The 20242-nt window shown below is 44.1% G+C and overlaps 1 long non-coding RNA gene across 2 annotated transcripts in view; it reads left to right on the top strand.

The window, feature by feature from the left end:
* Positions 1-6974, top strand: part of LOC133225232 (uncharacterized) — a 126646-nt gene extending 119672 nt beyond the window's left edge. Inside the window, exons 4-7 of one of the 2 annotated variants that reach the window (XR_009729072.1) lie at positions 1401-1500; positions 3550-3671; positions 4160-4318; positions 5844-6974. This is a non-coding gene — a long non-coding RNA (uncharacterized LOC133225232). The remainder of the gene's footprint in view (positions 1-1400; positions 1501-3549; positions 3672-4159; positions 4319-5843) is intronic. The other variant, XR_009729073.1, reaches the window with a different exon arrangement.
* The last annotated feature ends 13268 nt before the right edge of the window (positions 6975-20242 follow it).

Here is a 20242-nt window from a genome sequence, read left to right as displayed (position 1 = left end):
GCCCGGCAGCGCTCCCCCATCGCACACACTCTCCCTCTGACTGCACGCCCTGTGTCTCAAAGCTCTTTTTATTGTGTTTACAAATTATGAACGTTCAGCTCAGTTAATGATGAAAATATTGGGCAGTCTGTGAGGCTGGCTCCTGCATGGAGCCGGGGCAGAAAGCCCTTGAAAAATGAGCCGCTTGCTCTCGGCTCCCTTATTGCCAATGGATTTTGTTGTTCTAGGGTATGACTCCGCCAGTCTGCAGCAGCCTCTTTACAAGCTGCAGCTCCGGAGGCCGGGCCGGCAGCGGGATTTACTCTGCCCGGCATTAGCAGGAGGGAGAGGGGCAGACAACGGGGTGGCGGAGGGATGCAGGCTGCTTTCTGTTACCCCATCTAAATCTGCGCGTGGGCCCAGGGCCAGATCTTTGGCTGCAGAGCTCAATGGAAACACCTTGATTCACTCTGGTTTAGTCACTGTCCCCACTTAACTTCGGGCTCATCTAAATCTGGAGGGTTTGGGTAAAATGCCAAGGGCTGACTGATCCCACTTTGCTCTGGTCCAGTTCTCTTGGGCAAATCTTGCTCTGTGCATTGATGCGAGCATCAGGAGAGCCGAGTCCAGACTTGTCTGTGTATCACTGCAGATTTCACGTTACTTTGCGAGGAAGAAGGGCACGTCCCACAGAGCTGACTTCTGAAGCCAGTTTAAGTTATTCCAGCAGCAAAACTGACCTATTGCTCTGAACTAATTCGCTGTATTTGCCTGGTATAAGTGAGAGGAAAGGGTATTTTCATTCTCAGCCTGTTTTCAATGCAACAGCGTTTTTTTTCATCATCTGACATAGATTTCAAATGAATTACATCAGAGAACACAACTTAAAGAGTATTTTTATTGCTTTACCTCTTTCCTAACCTCATCTAAAGAAAATGGGGGGTTTTCTTTTCAATATTAGCAAAGAGTGAAGAATCTGTGTAAATTTTTGATACATTTCTTCACATATGCAGGTAAATAAAAGAGGATAACATACATAAAGTGCAGCATATACAAATCTGATCCCTTTTCCTTGCATTTGAATTCCATGCTGTGATGATACATTCAAATATAATGCGTAGTGCCACATATCTTGAACAGTATGAAAATTGATCCATTTCCTGATATGTAACACATGGTTTGGACACTTTTGAATACGTCAGAAATACCCGTGCTGTCTTTGCTAAGAAAAGAAAGAATTTGATGACAAGTTTAGAATGTACGTTATGTTTTGCTGGGACTATAGGTATCCTGGTTGACTTTATCATTTATTTCACTAAGATTATTTTTACATGTTAAATAAATGCCAGTTCATTACAGTGGTTGGATTTAGCAATGATAGCCATGTATCTCAGCACAGCTAACGTTCATTATTCCTTTAGGAAAGGCAAGGTTGTGCTTGTGCCCATTGAGTGCCACTGAAGACAACTGGCTCCTGGTGGTGCTCTGTGAAAATCAGGCTGGTGGCGGCTCCAATAGCAGGTCAGGGCTTAGAAAACGAAAAAAGAATCTAGGCTCAGGTGATGGAAATGCAGCTATAGTTAAATCCTGAAGTAAAATTCTTTTTCATCAAGTAATACAAAGGTGCATTCAAAGAGACAGTGGTCCTATTAGAAGATATTTTAAGGTCTAGAGGCTTTCATAGAGAACTAAATTACCTATCAAAAGGAATAATCATCTGGTACAATCAGAGCAGCTGACATTAACCTTTTCTAGGGAGAACAGGTCTGACTCCAGTGACTGAGTGTACATAGAAGCGCATGTGGAACGTTTAGGAGACAACTTCCTTATCTAACAGAGCAGTGACTTCTTGTGCTGAAAATCACCATAATTCCAAGAAAAGCAGTGTATACACCATCCAAGAATTCATTGCCATCAGATAATGTAAGGCCTTTTTCAAGCCAGTGCACACTGCAGTTAATGAAAACATTGCATTTAGATTCCTGTAGAAATATGTTGGTTTGAGTTTCATTTTCTTGATTTTTTTCCCCAAATTAAATCTTATTTTGGATTCATAAAGAGATTTCAAATTGAATTTTTCAATCCTTTCTCTCTTTCCACAATGAGAGTTGTATTTAGCTGAACCAAAGTTAGGCTGAGAAGTTTCTGAACCAGTTAGTCTTTAAGTAACCGTGATGCTGTCAGTGACCTATGACATTCCTGCTGAAGACTCATGGATCACCCCGTGATAGCTAAAATCTTAAACCATGAACGATCTTTAAGCCTGATAGAGCTAAAAGTGGAGTTCTGGCCTTCTTCTGGTCTTGTCAACAGGTCTGGAAAGCTCTTTCCATCAGTATTTTATAGAAAGCATAAGTGGTGTCTTCCTGCAAGAATTCCTTCTCATAATTTGTGAGGCTTTCAGGGTTGTGTGTACATTTGCTGGCAGAATTGGTTATTAGTGGTTGGGCTTTTTGGGGTAATATATGTCTTTGCTGTGTGTTAAAGTGTCCAGGTATTTTGTGGGTTATTATTATTATTAATATAAATTATTACACTTGGGTGCGTAATGTTCATTCCAGTCCAGGCACAGTTATCAATTTGCAATTTGTGTGGGATTAAGGGGAATTCTGCCTGCAAAGTCAGTTTAGCAGGGAATAAATCGACCTGGTGCTATAATTGATGGCCAAACACATACATGCTCCTGAAACTGAATTGCAATGGAGAACACCTCTCCGGAAAGTACTATTTGGACACAGTGTCAAAAATACCAGCTTGGCCCCATTATTCCAAAGCTAAATTGATCCATATGATTGGAGTATTGCCCAGATAGGTTTTTTTTCCCCAAAACAATCATTTTGAAATTCCCATTATCAATACACTAATGCATGTTGAAGGCTTGTTGGGTCTGACATAGGAAGTGATGTAATAAGGGAACCCTTAATACTCAAACAGGAAACGTTTTCCTGGAGGAATAGTGTACTTGAAAACTGCAGATTACAGTTTAATATTAACCAGATTTCTACATTAAACATGATTTCCGAGAACAATTTGATTTTTCTTTCTTTTTTCCCCCCTTTTTCTTTTCCTGCTTCTCCTCTCCATGATCAAACCTTCATCCAACCACAAGCGGCTCCTGGAATGGGCCCATGGCTGCCTGCAATTTAAATGTCAGCCTCAGCAATTGCAGAGCTGCATTGGATCTCTCTCCCAGCCTTTGCCACTCACTACTTCCCTGTCAGTCTCAATCTGCCTCTGATACCCACACATGTCAGTAAGCCTCATTCTGTCCACCATGCCTGGTTAGGTGCATTTTGCTTCAGGGGCATCACAAGGTGTCCCCTGGGGATTTGGTGGTGTTGCCAGTCAATACATCACCAGCACCAGCTGATGGGGTAACGACAACACAGCAGCACTGAAATCTAGTTGGATTTATGGAGACAAATGGCAGATTGCATAATGGCCAGTGCAGCATTGAGGGACAGAATGAGGAGAATTAACAACTGCACAAATAGTGCATTTTCAGGACTGAGTGGCTACTTGCTCCTTCAACTGACCACTACTATTTGTATGTATTTGTTTATGGTCTAGGAGTCCTGTTCCTGAGCAGAGCCAATGCCAGGCTGTTAAACACAGCGAAGGAAACCTTGTCGCTGTCTCAAATTGCTTCCAAGGTCAAGTGCCATCCTACACAACCCCCAGCACCAACTACTGTGAGTAATACCACCCTTCCTGCAGTGTTTGGGTGTCTGCATGCTCCCAGAGGCAGGTTTCCTTTCTGCTCCCTGCAAAGATCTGTGCCAGGCAGCCCTTCAGGCTGAGCCAAACACAACTCATTTCACCATCTCCTTCAAAAGTCCAGTCAGACCACATTGCCGGTAGCAGGACATGTTTACCAGGTCTGTAAAAGTGATGGGTCTAAATATAGCACCTGCTGAAATGGTCCTTAAAGAGGGGAAGGAAAAGGGATGCGTGGCGGGGAAGAAAGGTGATGCAGAAGCACCTCTGACCTAATGCTCCCACACTGGAGATACTCAAGGCACGCCTGGACAAGTTCGTGTGTGATGTACTCTGGGTTACCCTGCTCTTGCAGGGGGGTTGGACCAGATGATCTCTCGAGGTCCCTTCCAACCCTTGGCATTCTGTGATTCTGTGATTCTGTAATGCAGTTTTTCTCTGTGATTGTCTGATTGTTTTCCAGAGGCTTCTCCAAAATGAAACACTTCCAAGAACCAAAGATTTCAAAACTAAGGAAATCTCTGCCATAGAGCCAGATGTGTATTCTGCATGGGAAGGTTATTTATTGAAGCAAAGAACATGGCTGCTGCAAGCTGATGATCGGTGGCATCAGTTCTGCTGGGTAAGTGCTTCTTAAAACTCACCTGGCAAAACCACACTCTTTTGGAGCAAGGCCTTCAAAGGTCAGACACCACAGCGTGGCATTCTGCACTCCATTGCGCAACCCGCTGCTCTGCAGGCTGAGGAACGTGGTGGTGGAGCAGGAATGGAGAGGCACACTTTTCTGTGTGGACAAGAAAGGTCAATCTCAACAGTGAACTCCCACACTTTGCACTAGGAGCACTTGAAAAGGGTTCAACAAAACATACACAGCAAAGAGCCTTCCTGAGCTGCTAAAGATAGAGAGGCTCCACTAGAAATGGTCTCCTCCATGCTTTGAAATGCAAGTGCTTTGTTCCTTGCCTGGTTTGAAATGGTCTTCTCACATAGAAGAATCAAGAATTGTTTGCCAGCCAAAGCTGAACTGTAAACCAGGATCCCCAAAGAGCAGTATGACAATGTAACACTAGTCCATCCCGTTTCTGCTGATATGATGCACATGGAGAAGGAGGTTAACCACGCTGGTGCCTCCTGCGGTGGGCAATCACTGTAATGTAAATTGTGACCTTCACACAATTGCTCATTGGAAACATTTACATGGAGACTAAATCCCTCCCAGGTTGCATGATAGCACAAGCTTTGTTTTCTTAGGCTGTTGTTCCCTATTTGGCACACAGTACAAAGCCATCCAGGGGCTGTGAAATCCATGAAGCACAAGCTCGGACTGCCCGTGTGCTGCCAGCAGAACTGACAGGCATGCAAGGAAAAGGCTCCTTGGGCTGCCAAGTCATGTAGATTTTGAATGAAGTGGCCTCCCCATGAAAGAGCCTTGCTTTCTTGATCAGCAAAATCCTCATCTGCCATGAAATTCTCCCACCTACATTGGCCTTCAGGAAAGGAGCCCACATGGAGGCTCTGGCCCAGGCCTGGTGTTCTGTGCCAAACTAAATCCATTCTGTAGCTCTTCTGAATGATACTCTAGGCACAGGCAGCTGATAGAGGGCAGTGGGAAACCAGAGATGAAAAGCCATGTTGGAAAAGGGAGCCCAAGTACAGGTAGTGTTTGGTACCACAGAAAGGTAATGGCCACTCTTTGCTGTGTCTGGCCACAAGCTGTTGTCATGTACCTTTTGAGGCAAAAAACTCAGTGCGGTGGCTGGGGATGTACTAGAATGTACAGGAATACACTGTATTAGAAAGGTACAGGAATACAGGAATAAACTAAAAAAGAAAGAAAAGGGCCACTGTGAATGTTACATTTTAAATCTCAGCCCCAGTGATCCAGAAGGTGTACTGGGTTTGGGAGACTATGGTCAGAGCATCAGGTGAGATTCCCCCATGGTTTGGGGTTTGCTGATGATGGAATAAATCTGCTTCAGCCAATGGCAATTCAAGATTCATGTGGAAATTGTGGTTGAAGTCTGTATTCTGAGCCCAAATGATACATGGGAGTGTTCCCTGCCCTCCCCTCTCCAATTTAGCCCCCAGATCTGAAGGCTGAGGCATGCTGTGATCCATCTAGCCACAGATTTGATGCTCTTTTACAGATGCAAGAACGAAACCTGAAATTCGTAGAAGGCAATGAGAGTTTCCATGGCTCCAAGGGACCTGCTGAGAATACCTCCCATATTTTGGGACAGACAACAGACTCCCAAGAGAGCTTGAAAAAGCAGCTGCCACCTTTGGTTTTTATTCTGAACTGGATGCAGTTTCATAATCCCAGTCTGTTCTGCTCTAGTTTTAGGTCTGTGGCTTTGGATAACCACCTATATGTGCCTATTTTCCTTCATTAGGTGTCAGGTAACAAACTGTTCTGAAACAGCGTGTACCAGCATGGGAACAGCGGGGTTAGAAATCAGTGCCAAGATGCTCAGATGAATTTCTTTATCCTCATCCTCGCTCTGGCAAGGGTAGTTGTTGAATTCAGCTAATTAGAGAAGGTTGATAGAACAAGTCTGTAAGTGTTGCAGTCGGGCTCAGCGGACACGGTGCGTGTGTACTTTCGACATGCAAAAGAGCTTGGGGAGTTTCTGTGTGTATGATATGAGGCTCTCTTTATATTAAGCCTTTCTTGAACAAACATAAACCTCACGAGGGAAGTGCTTTTTATACTTTTCCTCTCCCCAGAACCTCAAGATAAAATTAAAAATGCCAGGACATAAATGACCACCGTTGGCTCTGTTTTGCCTGGTTACCAGCAAAAATACTGGTATCAGTTGGCATGAATTGGCAGCATTTCAACAGCATCCTTTGAACCAGGCCAATCCACCAAATGACAATCTGGTTCCAGATATATTTATAGCCAGAATACTCTGTGGCACATGTTGCTGTCTTTCTGGAACCATTTATAGTTGCTGCAGTATCATTTACCACCATTTACTCTAATTGTGTTTCCAGGAGAGCTGTAAATGTACCCTTTTGCTAGAGGCACTGAGCATAAAACAGGAAAGAAAGCAGGAGGGAAGGTCAGAGCAGTAGATGAGTCACTGCAGCAGAAATTCATATCTACAGGTCAACATTGGTTTTGTTTGGCAATGCAGAGCTTAAGCATCCCAACTTACTGTGGCCATCAACCCATGCGGAGTGACAGTGTGTGCATGGATTTGCTCACACATTGCTGTCCTCTTGTTCATGTGCTTCAGTTGTTGGAGACATAAAGATAGGTACAAAAGATGAATAGGGAACATGATGCTTCCCAGTGCTATGCTACAACTCTGCCAGTGTCCATGGGGAAAATGAGCTAATATAATACATGGAAATGACCAAATCACCTCTCTCATGGCATTTTGTATTCTCTTGTGTTGCACTTTGTCATGTTCCTGATTCCAAGGTGGGTCTCAAACTCCTGCTAAGTGAGACCAGCAGAATATTGTAACCACTCTGACCACACTTTCTGTTGGTATAAATGACTCTGCAAGGAAAGGAGTAATGGAGAACCAAGTTTATGAACTTAGTTTGAGGTAACTTACTCTGTGGTTACTTTACTATGGATTTTAGTACACCTTGGTGAGCATATAGGTTTTCACTGGATAACATGATCACAAAAGCCCAAACAATGAGGCTTGTGGTTGTAATTATCAGAAACACATTTATGTGATGCAGTGGAGAAAAGTTTAATCTCATGGTATTAAATGTACGTAGGACTCTAAATTCAGCAAGAAAACACTGTAAGGGGTGGAAAAAGATACTCCTTCCTCCCTCTTTAAAATCCCTGAAGGAAAAAGAAAGCAAATTTGTGAGGGAAACCTCAGCCCTAACACAGTATCAGAGTGATGGGAAATCCACATCTACAAAATCCATGGAATCAGAGGGACCTGTACATTGTGTTCCGAGTAGCTCGTGTTCTCAGAGGGAAAACACAGGCTCTCAAAACCAAACTTCATTACGATGAACATAATTAGCTTCTTTTCAGCAGTTATCACATTGGAAGGTGCTGAAATCCTGATACCCCAACACTCCTGTCCAGAATGGAGGTGCTAAATTTGATTTCTCAGTCTGGGATTGCTCAGTTTGCAAGTGATGCCAGCAGGAATTACCCAGACATCTTTAATTTTTTTATCTCCCCTAGGTACAAGGTGCTGCTTCCTGATCCTGCCCAATGATCCAAGGAATTGCCATTGCTTGCAGGAGAATAACACAATTAAAAAGACATAAAAGAAAGGCTTCCTTATTCCAACTGCACATCGATGCTGATGACCCCACCCTGTCCCAGCTGGTGATGATTACTGTGATTGGCAACAGTTGTGGTACCCAGGGCTGGGTCCTGCTCTCAGGTGTTTCAAATTAAACAGAATTTTCTGGAAATGAGGTGGGCAAGAGGTGCAGTGCCCAAAGCCAGGCTGCAGGCAGCATCCCAGGTCTGAGTTTGAGGATGAAGAGGCAACTTTCTTCTTGGAGCTCCACAGTTTGCACTATGGACTAGAGGTAAGAGGTTCTTTGTGCTGTTTTGTCTCTCTGATAAAGACCAATGGTTCCCTGTGCTTTAAGAGATGCAGGTGTTTTGGTGTATGTTGCCTTGTAGCTTTGGGTGCAGCAATTGCTTTGGGATGTGGTTCTGGCAATCCCTTTCAGCTTGTTTAGAACCCTTCTACAAACTCATCTCTATCTGAATGGAAATAACTGCTTGCTTGTTTCAGAGTAGCCTGTTTAGTGTGTTCATATGGCTTTGGGGATGGCTTTATCTCAGGAGCTGCTTAAAGCTCCCCTGTGGAGATCCCCATCATCTGCATTCAACAAGCAGTATTGTAGGTGTGTGTATAAAGTAACTTCATGCAATAAAAGCTCATGTTTCCCTGGCTGGTTTTCAGGCTCCAGCGGGGCAAAGATGAGTTTAATGATACCTGTAGTAAATGATTTCTGAGCTTGTCTTTGTGGTAAAACATTGTGAGGATATTGAGGGGAAAGTCAGTGTAAATATTTTCATTGGAGCTAGCTGGGTGTTATTATGAATTGATAAGTTGAGGATGTCATAGTGAATAGCAGTGTAATGTTGTGACAAAATGTTATATGCCATCTGACACCTACTGAATGCCTTTATGGTCAGATGCAATATTGGTGTTCTTTCCTTCCTTCACTCTCGTTCTTCATAAAGGTTAATGTCTGCATCTGTGCCTGGCCTGGACAAATTATCATTGTTGAAAATGGTGCTGAATGGTAAAGGATAATCATGTCATTGCAGAAAGGGGTTGTTACACTTGGGGAGCTCAGGGTTATTGCCTTTAATTCACACTATGGGGAAACATGAATGCTAAGAGGTGATTTTGCTGGAGCTCACCCACTGGCAGTACTATCAGCTGTGCCTGAGGTGGGAATTGAGTATATTCTGAGGAGGTTACCTGTGCTATTGAGTATAAATGAGTAGTTCTTCTGCAGTTTTATTGCATTTCCTCATTGTGCCATTGCTTGCAGAAGCAGATGGGTGACAGACTGGCCCAAGAGACCTTACCAAAAGGCATCATTTATTGTTCCAAAGCTTCATATAGCTTCCAAAACCACTGCTCAGCTACCTGTGACGGAGCCAAAACTCTCATGCTCCTCCAGCTCCTCCTCTCCTGGCTTCATACAGTAAATCCTACGTGCTGTGGAGGTCAGCAGATGCTTGCCTTGAGACAGTCTCTAGCAGGCCATCCCTGATGGGGAACTGCAATGTAATGGATTTGAGCTGCAGATTACAACTTGTTCTTGCTGCTTTTGTTTGCTCGGGGTATTTTTTCCCCACTGCTTCTCTATTGATATATAAATCATTTGGTATTCCAGAGCTTATTCTAGCATTTGCCAACACTTGTGAGGGAAGAAATCACTTCATCTGCAAGTGGAATAACAGAAATTATTCTTATTGTTTTATTGGCAAATAAAAATATAATTTATTAGCCAGTCAAGAGCAATAAGCCCCGAGTGCACTACTACAGAATAGCCCATTAAGAGCTTTTAATACTAATTCTGTCTGGGCTTACATTAGTTAATTAAAAATACAGCACAACAACATTGGGCCTGGCTTTTCAGAGGTATTTAGGTGTCTAACCCCAAGTTATTTCAATAGAAATCAGGCAATTCAGCCTCTTTGGAGGCTCTGGGCCTCAGCCCAAGTTCTCGGATGCTATAAGCACATGCAGCTGCGTTGTTCTCATTGAGGTTTGGTCCATTTACTTGAGCGTGTGATGAGGGGCATGGATGGAGCTGATGATTCCATTTACATGAAGGGAAAGGATGGGCTTGGGTTCTAACATACCCAGATTTGTGCAAGGCTGTGGAATTCCCGCTGTAAGGAAGTGTTTGTGCGGCAAGTGGGTGATAGGGAGGGAAAGGGCAAAGGGTTTACTGACTTGTTTGTTCATGTGGTCTAGTTAAACTCTGGTAGTAGCTGACAGCTGTGCAAGGGCAATTAATGAGGAATCTGTGATGCATTTGATTCTCCTGTTAAAATATCCCATTTCTGGTGTTTAACGTGGCCGGGTTCTTGGGCCATGCACTGAATTATCTCTGTTTATACCTGCTGCCAATTAGACTCTTAACTTCCAAATAAACAGGCTGCCATCACTCTCTGGCCTCAGTTTAAGGCACCCAGGCTTGTTGTAGCAATAAACTGGACTGGGTGGGAAACAGCCTTGGTCTATGGGTTTGAACCAGGGAGGAAGAGAGCCATTTGGATGTGAAGGGTTAAAGAGCAGAGTGTGCTGTGTCTTTGCCTTAATACCTTATGATGTGCTGCAGGAGCTGCAAGAGCTGAGGAATCCTGCATAAAAAGAGGGGTGTGTGTCAGTGTTTAAAGGTGTGAGCATGTAGGAGTGCCCTGGGTGTGAGCAGAAATAGGTAACATTATTTCAATGAGATGTCCCATCATGATGGATCTCTTATTCCTCTATCAGCATAAATCCAGGGTGTCATGGGAAGGCTGTGGCTTCTCTGATTCTTTACCAGTGGGGATTAAGCAAGCTTTCCCTTCAGAGAGGGAGAGATGGGACAGTCGGATGCTTTTCATTCCTGTTCCCTTCCAACCCCTGCATTGGTCTGATCAAACCCAGTAGAACCTGAGCAAATATTGATGCCTATGTTTGATCTGCTGAGTAAGGGCAGTTGGCTGCACTGGGACCCTGGAGGATCATGAGCTGCAACACTTAGGAAAATGCTTGTGGAGCAGAATGAAGAGGAATGGTCCTTAGAGCCAGAGTGAGAGGTGGGAGATGCAGGCTGTGCTGCAAAGGAGATGTAGGGACTCAGCCAGCCAGCCATTGCAATTAGTCCTACTGCTCCCATTTAATTCATTCTCAGTTCATTTGAATAAAGCAGATTCTGGGTGTATTTGCCCTCTGTTCCAGCTGAGGGGCAAACAGCAACTGACCATAGGCCAGAAGGGATTTTTCTTTCTCGCTTTCTTCCTTGGTGACCCTAAAAGTAAAACAGTGAAAATAGTAAAACAAACAAGAAGAAACGAGCTGCTGAGGTGGAGTTCTTCCCTTTGCCATCACAGAAATTTCTTAGCAAAACACCCTGGAACTGTTTGACATCCATTTGTGGGATCTCTATAATTAGCATTAATAAAAGGACATGTCAAGTACACCTACCTTGCCAACCGCAGATGCGTTTTTCACTCTCCCCTTTTCAATGGCTTTAACTTGTTCTTATGATTGGCATCGGCAGGGAGATTATAATTAGTGATATGCATTTAGTATGCATAATGCCTGTTTGTTCTGTAGGTATGTATATATCCCCCCAAAACGGCATGTCTGAAGTGGTTCATAAAAGTTTTATAGTCACAGGCAGTCTAAAAGAAACATAAGAAGAAAAACTACTGTCAAAAGGAACTTGGAGCGGTTCTATGGAAAATAAAGGAGATGATAACTACAGGGAGAGAAAAGGAAATGTAAATACATAAAATCTAACTCCCAGTATTCCAGCCTACAGGAACTGCACGGGATTCTCGAGTCATGTTGTCCCCAGCACTGTTTTCTGTTTGCATCAACATAGGAGGTTGCTGTACTAGATTCTTATCTTAAACCCCATTATTATAACCTAAGCTTTGCTTCAAAACTGAGCAATTTTGGTGATTTGTAGGGGGAGGATGGCAAAGCAACATGAGGATAAATCCATCCTTTTTGCATGTGCATGATGAGGCAGGACACATTCCCCTTGCTGCGCTGCTGCTTGTTCTGAACAGAACCCGGAATTCCAGCCACTTCCAAACGCAGGGGTTCCTCCAGACTTTCTCTGCAACCTGACAAGCAACTGCCTGGTACCCGAGCACAGGTTTGCAACCCCAATGTGTGATAAATCAGAGCTTTCACTCGCAGTTTTTCCTGGCAGCAGCACTAGAACAACCCTCTGAATAGCTACTACTGCTGAACGTTAAAGTCTGGCTCTTGGCTCAGCCAAAACCTGAAGTTACAGGCAACTGGTGTTTGGCAAAGTGTAATGTTCTGTAACCTTATCTTTTTATAACAATCATGTTTATTAGTATTATGCAGTGCATTATAGGGCCCCTCTCTAGAGCCACGGTGCTGTGTCTGTTGCAGCAGGATGTATGGTTTAGGTAATCATAACAGTTTCCAAACAGCTGTAAAACCAGCCCAGGCAGTGTGGTCCAGGCTGGAGACCCTGTGAGTGCTGCTGCTGGGTGCATGCAAGTGCCTCAGCCACTGCTGTCCTCACTCGGGCACTGTCTGTAGAGACATTGCTCATTAAAGTACCTTTAAGGGGACACCAAATTGCTTCCTTTAAGGAAGAGTAGATCACCAAAGCTTGACATCTGCTCAATCTCTCAGATCATCCTCAATCCCTGTTCTTTCCTCATCCAAATCCAATTCAGTTTGATAGCTGAATTTGGCCTGATGCATAGGATAAACTTAAATGCGCTTTAAACTGAGTGCTGCAAATAGTTTTCCACTTGTTCCACCAGTAGATGCTGAGTTCAAGCCTCTGAGTTTTGACTAAAATGGTACATAACTCCAGATATCTAAAGGTGCTTGGAGTGACTTAAGAATTAATAGCTCTGTTATCAGCTGTTCCAGGAAGAAAACAGGGATCAGACAGGAGGTAGAAGGTAGCAAAATCCTGTCCTTTACCCTGGCTCGGGTCTGTGTAAAGGTCTGTTTCCCCAACCACCTGATAGGTGACCTACAAAGCCAACAAAGCAGGGGATGTTTCTGTAGCATCTCGGCACCTCCACCTTAAACACCTGCAAACACCTCTAATCTGCTATGTGGGTGTAATTCTATAGGTGCTCCATAGGAGGAAGGAGATTCCTGTTGACCATGGGTCCAAACTCTGATGATGGGCTATATAAGTCAGTAGGGAAGGATGTGCAGTGTTTCTTGCATTGAGAGGACTGCTTGTTTCTGGGTTTATAATAGGGAGGCTTAGGAAGGAGATCTTGAGTTCATTTTGCTGTGTAGCAGTTGAAAAGGGTTGCTGCCTTTCTGTTAGTATAGCAGAGGAACAGCCAGGCTGGACACCATCCTTCCCGAAATGTGTTATTTTCAATTCTGGGAATGGACATGAGAAATTGTCCTTTTTCTAGTCTTCATCCCCATTTCTTGCAGCTATTTTTGCATCAAACCGTCACATTTGACTGAAATCCGTCAGAATCCAAGTGTCGGCTTGAATAGTGAGACTTGGTGAACCACTCTCTGCCTTGCTGCTGTTGCTTTCTTTACTCGAAGAGCATGAGGGCATGTATATCCCTGGAGAAATGAAGCAGCCCTTGGGTTTTATGCACACTCTTACCTTGAAAACACATCAAGGCATTGGTATCTTCTGGGCCATGGAGGGCAAGGAGACGATACTTGGGCTCACTGAGTGAGTTACTTCATTTTCTTCTTAGAAACTGATACATCATCACTTCAATGATATTATTTATGAAGGTTTTTCCCTTATTTTTCAAGCATAGAGAAAAAAATGTCTTGCCATGTTTTAGGAACAAAATGAGTATTTTACACACATACCAAGAGCCCTCTGGAAAGCACTTAAATTTACAAGCTGTTCCTGAATTTCCTGACAGTTGGCAACACTGCATCCAACACACGGGAAAATAGATCTATTGTAAATAATATATATTGCAGCTTAATCTGAGGGTGCTTTAGCTCAAAATAGTTTGAACAAACGTGTTACCTAATACATATTTTAAAAAGCTGTTTGACCTGGAAAGAGGATTTCAGGATCTGAAAAGCTCTATTTAAAATATCAGCCACCTCCTCTGAATGCTCCTCAATAGAACTCTTCTGAGGGTACTTTTCCTTGATGGTAGTGGTTTAAATATCTTGGATATCTTCTGATGTAGTAGCATCATTGTGTATAATTGGTATCTCCTATAGGTGGAGGATCTTGATCTTTAAGACCAGTGGCAGTTATTTGCCCTTCTATCAGGAGCTGGTTTATATAAAGAAGAATCACTTGTCTATATGTGACTGCTCAGCTGTGTGTGTTATTACATGCAGTTTGGATGTGAGGTAGGTTAGGACTAAACTACTACTTACATGCTGAGGTGGCACTTTACAAATATAGTCAACATTTATTATATCTGATAAAGGGTTGTAATATTTGAATTACAGTGGATCTGGTGTAGAAAACCCATTGTTGTTATCAGCGGGTTGAAGGTATGAAAGGGAATGGGATCTTTCCCTGCAAACTGCCTTTCAGTTCCATCCGTGCATCTGGTGGGGATCCTAGGATGCTTTGCAGAAAGCACAGGGAAGGTGTTTGTGTTCTGCCTCAGTGCTTGCTGTTTGTACCAGTCCCTTGTGAAGCTCTAACTGCAGCATGAGTTGGGTTTTAATCATGAGACACATGCATGTATTTGTTGCTCTGGAAATGCTGTATTTCTCATTTTGAAGGGGGGGGAAATGACATTTTGATAACTTAAATCTTGTCAGCACAATAAAGCAACAATGTGAGCAGCTGTTAAATAGAGAATTGCTTCACATCAGCTACAGATGTGTTTAACTTCATTATTATCCAAGTGCTGCCGTAGTGACAATACTTGCTGCAGTTTGCTGTTGCTGCAGGGCAACCCCTACATTAGGGTCAAGCACCCTGAGGGCTCTGCTGGGGTCCTTAGAAATAAATGGTGGGATCCACCGCCTATAGGGTTTGGAATTGCATGACTCATCAGTGTTGCCCAGGGCTTGAAATCAATGAGGCATTTCCCATGGGTTTAATCACTGGATTTCAATGATAAATTCACTGATTTCAGGTGGTCATTGTATCCATCCAATGGTGACTTAAAACCAGAACCTAAACCTCATGGCTCCCAGGCATTTGCCTTGCAATGTAAGTTCCTGCTGTAGGAGGACTGGAGGTGACCTAAGCACCAGTTGCATTGCATGACAAAGCACTCGAGCAGCTGGTTACAGCAGTGGGTTTAATCCTGCTTCACTTGTGTGGTCAAACAGCACAAGCTTTGAGGCCAGCTCATCCCCTGCTCCTGCAGCCTGACCTCACCTCAGGGACCACCTTACAGGAGCATGAACCTCCTGGTACAGGGTTGGAGAGATGGATGTTCTGCAAGCAGAATGCAGCCCCATGCAGGGAAGCAAAAGCTGCACATGGAACAGGAGAGGAAACATTATATTGCTTTTGTGTGGCTGTAATGAAAATAAACGAGGGCTTCAGTTTAAAGCAGTTACTAAAAATGTGTTCTTTCCTCTGCCCTAATTCCAGAAGTGACTTGCAGCTCATTAGACGGAGGGAAGCCCACTCGTGCTGTGCTGAGCTCGGGTAAACAGCAGCCATCTGAGTTTCATTACAATGAGGAAATCAAATAAACACGAGGCCAGAAAACAGTAGTTTGGGTATGGCTCATTACAGCACAATGCAGTTAAGGTTTTCTGTGGAAGCAGCAGGATCAGGTAGGGTGTGGAGGGGATTCTTTATGTTTCTGTCCTGAACTTGTCCTCCCCAGCACATCACAGGGAAAAACAAAGGTCCTGCTGCTTGGCTCATGGCTTAAAAAACACCCCTGAAGCCCACAGGTGATGCTTTGCTGCAAAGCTCCCTTTATCCCCCTGCCCCAGGGTTCCTTGTGTTGGCCATGCTCAGGGGAAATGTGGCATTTGCAGTATGAGAGTGAGACCTCAGGTCTGGATGCTCAGAGCCTGGTTATATCAGTGCAATTACACCAGTTATATTCATGACCCCTACCATCATCAGCGATGGTGAAGGCTTTGATCCCAACACCCCAAAGCATGTTTGACTCTTGGAATGAGCTTTTTTTTTGGATTGGTGGAGGGTGATCATGTTTAAACCCTGTTACTTTGGCTCTGTATGAGGGTGATGTTGTTTACGCTCTTATCTTTCATTTCAGACTGGGGATTAAGATGCTTCCTCCCCTTTGTCCCATTTCAGTCCATGTGACCAAAAGGGAAGAACATGCCAGAGGGGCTGGTTATAAAAGAGGGGTTTTAATCAGACTTATGATAAGTTTTCATTCACTCTCCCACTTTCCTCCCTGAGATAGCTCTGTGGGTGCCCTGGGTCTCAGTCAAAGGCAGGGCTGCTACTGCTCAGCAGCATTCCACACAGGCACATCTATTTGTCAACTACTTGCAAGCTCAGCCCTGACTCTTTCACATTCTTTTGGTCTGCCTCCCAGCTCCTGCCCTGTCCCACCTCTCATCTTCCTCCCATCACTGATGCTGCCTAATGAGAGTAAGTGAATAAGATAGTGAATGCCACCAGGAACTGAGACTGGCCACAAGCTTTTCCACATCTTAACCTTGATGGAATGGGCATTGCAAGTTAATTTTGTGCCTTGTACGAAGCTTTGGGTAAAGGCTTCCACCAGCTTTGATGGCTTCTAAAGTCATCCAGTAGTCCATTTCTTCTGCTGCAATTAGAAACAGAAGTGCCAAAGGGTATCAGATTTTGCTGCTCCTGTGCTTTTCCTGTCTGCAGGCAGTGGATAGCCCGGTTTCACAAGAGGGATAAAGCTGAGTTTTCAGACCTCTGAGGTTTTTGCCATTTGGATGAGCATCAGACTTATCTGGAGTGAACTGAAACTCCTTGTGGGCTGAGGAGGGCTCTTTAAGAGCAAGCTGATGTTTCTCTTTTCAGGCTCTATAAAGAGAACCTGCTGAGACCAGAGATGTTTTCTATTCTCTGTACCTGGAGCCTCAAGAATTCAGAGGGGACTTCTAGGAAGTCAAGGGTTGCTTCAGGGAAGACCAGGGATTAAGGCTTCCCTGGGCAAATGGACATTATGGCTCCACTGCATTGGGCTCTTGGAGTCCCATGGAGACCAGGGATCTGCGATCTGCAGTTTCCCAGATCCCATAGAATAGACTATCTCCTTGAAGCCCCACTTGGCAAGGGTCAGACCTGGTGTGCAAAGCTCCCAACCTCCCTAAATTCAATCAAGCCGAATAGTCTGCAGTCAGAACTTATCTCCTCCCAAAATAAAACATCCAGTAGAAGAAACAAATTGCTTGACACCTCATTAGCAATTGTAAGCAGACTCCATTTTCACCCTAGGGTCCCATTGCAGTGATTTGTGAGGCGGCTTTTCCTTACCTCTGCCTATCCCCTTAATGGGCCCGTGTTTTGAAGGACTTGGAGGCAACACAAGAACAACAGTGATTACTTGTGGTGCTCTGGGACACCCGTCCTGCTGTCTGCTGCTGCAGTGCCCCTCTACCTGCTGTTGTTTCTGGAACCTGAAGCCCGTTTCACGTTGCTTCTGTGCATGTGTGTGGCTGATTGTTAAGGGAGCACAGTTGGCCTGGAGTAAGATAACCAAAGCTCCCATGTCCTCCCAGAGCTAAAATGATGATTAGAGTTAACCAACTGACTGGGTGCTTGATGGAGTTGTTCCACTCAGCACCAGTGTGTGGGTATCGGGTGAATGCTGTTGCTGCAGGGCTTGGGAAGTGTTATGGGCTATGTTCTCATGCTACAGAACAGACTGAAAAGATGAAAGAAGAGGAATAACCCCCCCTCCTATAGTGATCAGTTTGTTCTTTCTCAGTTAAGTGTCCATCCTCATCCTGGTTTGATCCTGCCGTGCTTCCTCCATGCTTCTGCCTTCCCATCCGGGCTTGAAACGCAATTCCATTTCCATTTCAAGACCTTTTTGTTCAAGTGGTTTTGGTTCCCAATCCACCCCCAGCCCAGCAGGATGCGTCTCTCAGGAAGCCAGTTCCATGCTCAGTCATCGCTTCTGAACTTAAACACATCAAAAAGGACTTGGACAAGCTTGGTGAGGCTTTGGAGGGACCCTTTGCTGCATTGGGGTTTTCTTCATGCCCATTCCTCAAAGCCACATGTACAAGCAGACAGCTGATCTCAGGCAGCAGAAAGGAGCTGATTTGAGAGCCTGGCCCTGAGGGAACATTCCTGTTCTAAGGCAGCAGCCTAGGAGCATTGCAGTTGTTTCTGAGATTGGGCTTTGCCAGGTACCTGTCCTGCCAGGGGGAAGGAGGAAGGTTACTGTGTACCCAGTCTTGATTTGACTTTAGAAGTGGAATGGATTAAAACTGGATTAAAAAGGAGAGAAAATGCCTCATTTCTCTTCTACTCTGTTTTATTGAAGTCTCATCTTAAATTTTCTGTATCTTTCAAAATTCTTTATTTCCTACATCACAAAACACAAGGTATTTTTTCTTATTAGCTACTGACAGTCTCTATTAACCAATACTTTAGTCCTTCAAGCAGAAATGTAATATTGAAATCAGTATTCATGATTACAGGTTATCATCCTAATGTAGCCATCAACTTGCACTACTCAAACCATGTTCCTGGCACTCTTCAGCAGCTTTTGTAATTGTCCAAGGGTTTCTCTTTCAACAGTGCATCCCAAGATCCTTCCCTTATAAATTAATTTCTTTCACTTAATTATGCTGGATTTAATTCTTCCCCTCATCAATATTCAAGCATTGGGCAGTTTCATCTTGCAAATAGGAATGAATTTTCACTGTGAAACCAAGCGAGAAAAACCAGATAAACACCAATCCGTTTGAATTCCTTTTTCCCCTCATTCCTTTCATGTTGCACTGTTTCATCTTGGTTGCCTTCAGCTCTTTAACACAGGCTGAGCCACTCTCTGGAGATCCCTCACTGTCCCCACTGACTATGGGATCACAATATAACTTTTAGAGTCCTAACTCATAGCAAGTTTCAAGGCAAGGGAGGCTGAAATTAAAACAATACCTGATGAAATCCTGTTTGAGAGGAGCGGAGATGTTGCCATCAGTTTTCTCTAACACTTTTTAATGGAGCAGGAGAGTGCAATTGGTTTGGATAAAAGGGATATTCTATGACTAGCAGGCTAAGAGAGGGCAGCTCTGAGCCAAACAGCTACTCAAAGGCTGGTACAGTAGCAGAACCAGCAACTGCCATGATTATATTATCCAGGGATCTAAGGCAAATGCGTGTTGTATTGGATACACACTGTTGAATGTAAATCCATAGTGCTGAAATAGTGTATATTTATTATGCAAGCCAAAGCTGAAGACAGTTTCTGTTTGATGGACTCCTGGTGATGAATGGATTGTTTCATTCCAGTAAATGAACTGTCAGAAACAATGGCTGTGGAGTACAATTTCCCTCCCTGTCCCCAAAGGGCAGGAAAGCTCGGCAGCCAAAATAAAGTTGTAGTTTTTTGTCAAGTCTAGTGAGGTTCAGAGCTATGGATATGGAGAGTTTAACCTTAAAAAAAAGCCCATTTCTCTTAACTGAAAGCATTTGTGTTGCAGGCAGATTTGTTTCGAACTGAAGCGAGATAAAGGCAAGTCTCTGTCTAGACAAGATAGCAGAAATGTTCATTCTGGTTAGGGGCTGAAATGGGTGTTTGGGATAGTTGTGCTCCTGCATAATGAGGTAACCTGGGCTGGGCATGTCCTTGTTTTCTCCTGCACAGCAGGATCTTAGGACAGATGAAAAGCCTCCTCTCTCATGCAGCAAGAACATGCAGTGGAAGATGAGATTTGGAAGATGCAAATTCCTTTGCATTTCAGATGCTCTTTATCTTGGCTGAGTTTTCCTTCCTGCATCCCAGGGGCTATCTCAGCTGCTGAGGGAACCCTGCACTGCCCCGGGGTCTTGGGAGACCCTGATCCTCTCTGCCAGGAGACCTCAAGCATCCACAGGAATGCTGCTGAGGACACAGCAGGAATTAGCCTTTGGCAATAGCAGATTTCATTGCACTGAGTTAGCCAGGTCTCTGAGCAGGGAAAAGTGAGTTAGACAGACGTGATACTCCATAATGGGCTGTACCGTTACATCAGTGACTGTGATAAATGATAAGAACATAAGGGCTGGATTTCATTTCATGCCAATTCCTTACGCATTCATAAGCAGAAACACGCTGGGAAGCGAGTCCTGAATGAAATCTGCTCCGCTGAAATGCTTTCAGAGGCAAAGCGCTTTCTCTATGGCTCAAGAAGTGATGAGGCAGAGAAACCCTGAGCTCTGTGTGTGTATGGGGAGGGTTTGCACTGAACAAAGCCTTTGGAAGGCAATA

This window comes from Neopsephotus bourkii, unplaced genomic scaffold (assembly GCF_033783945.1).
Source record: "Neopsephotus bourkii isolate Nb327-2 ecotype Australia unplaced genomic scaffold, CSIRO-AGI_Nbou_v1 NB_1749, whole genome shotgun sequence".
Classification (NCBI taxonomy): domain Eukaryota; kingdom Metazoa; phylum Chordata; class Aves; order Psittaciformes; family Psittacidae; genus Neopsephotus; species Neopsephotus bourkii.
This window is presented reverse-complemented; position numbering and strand designations above follow the sequence as displayed.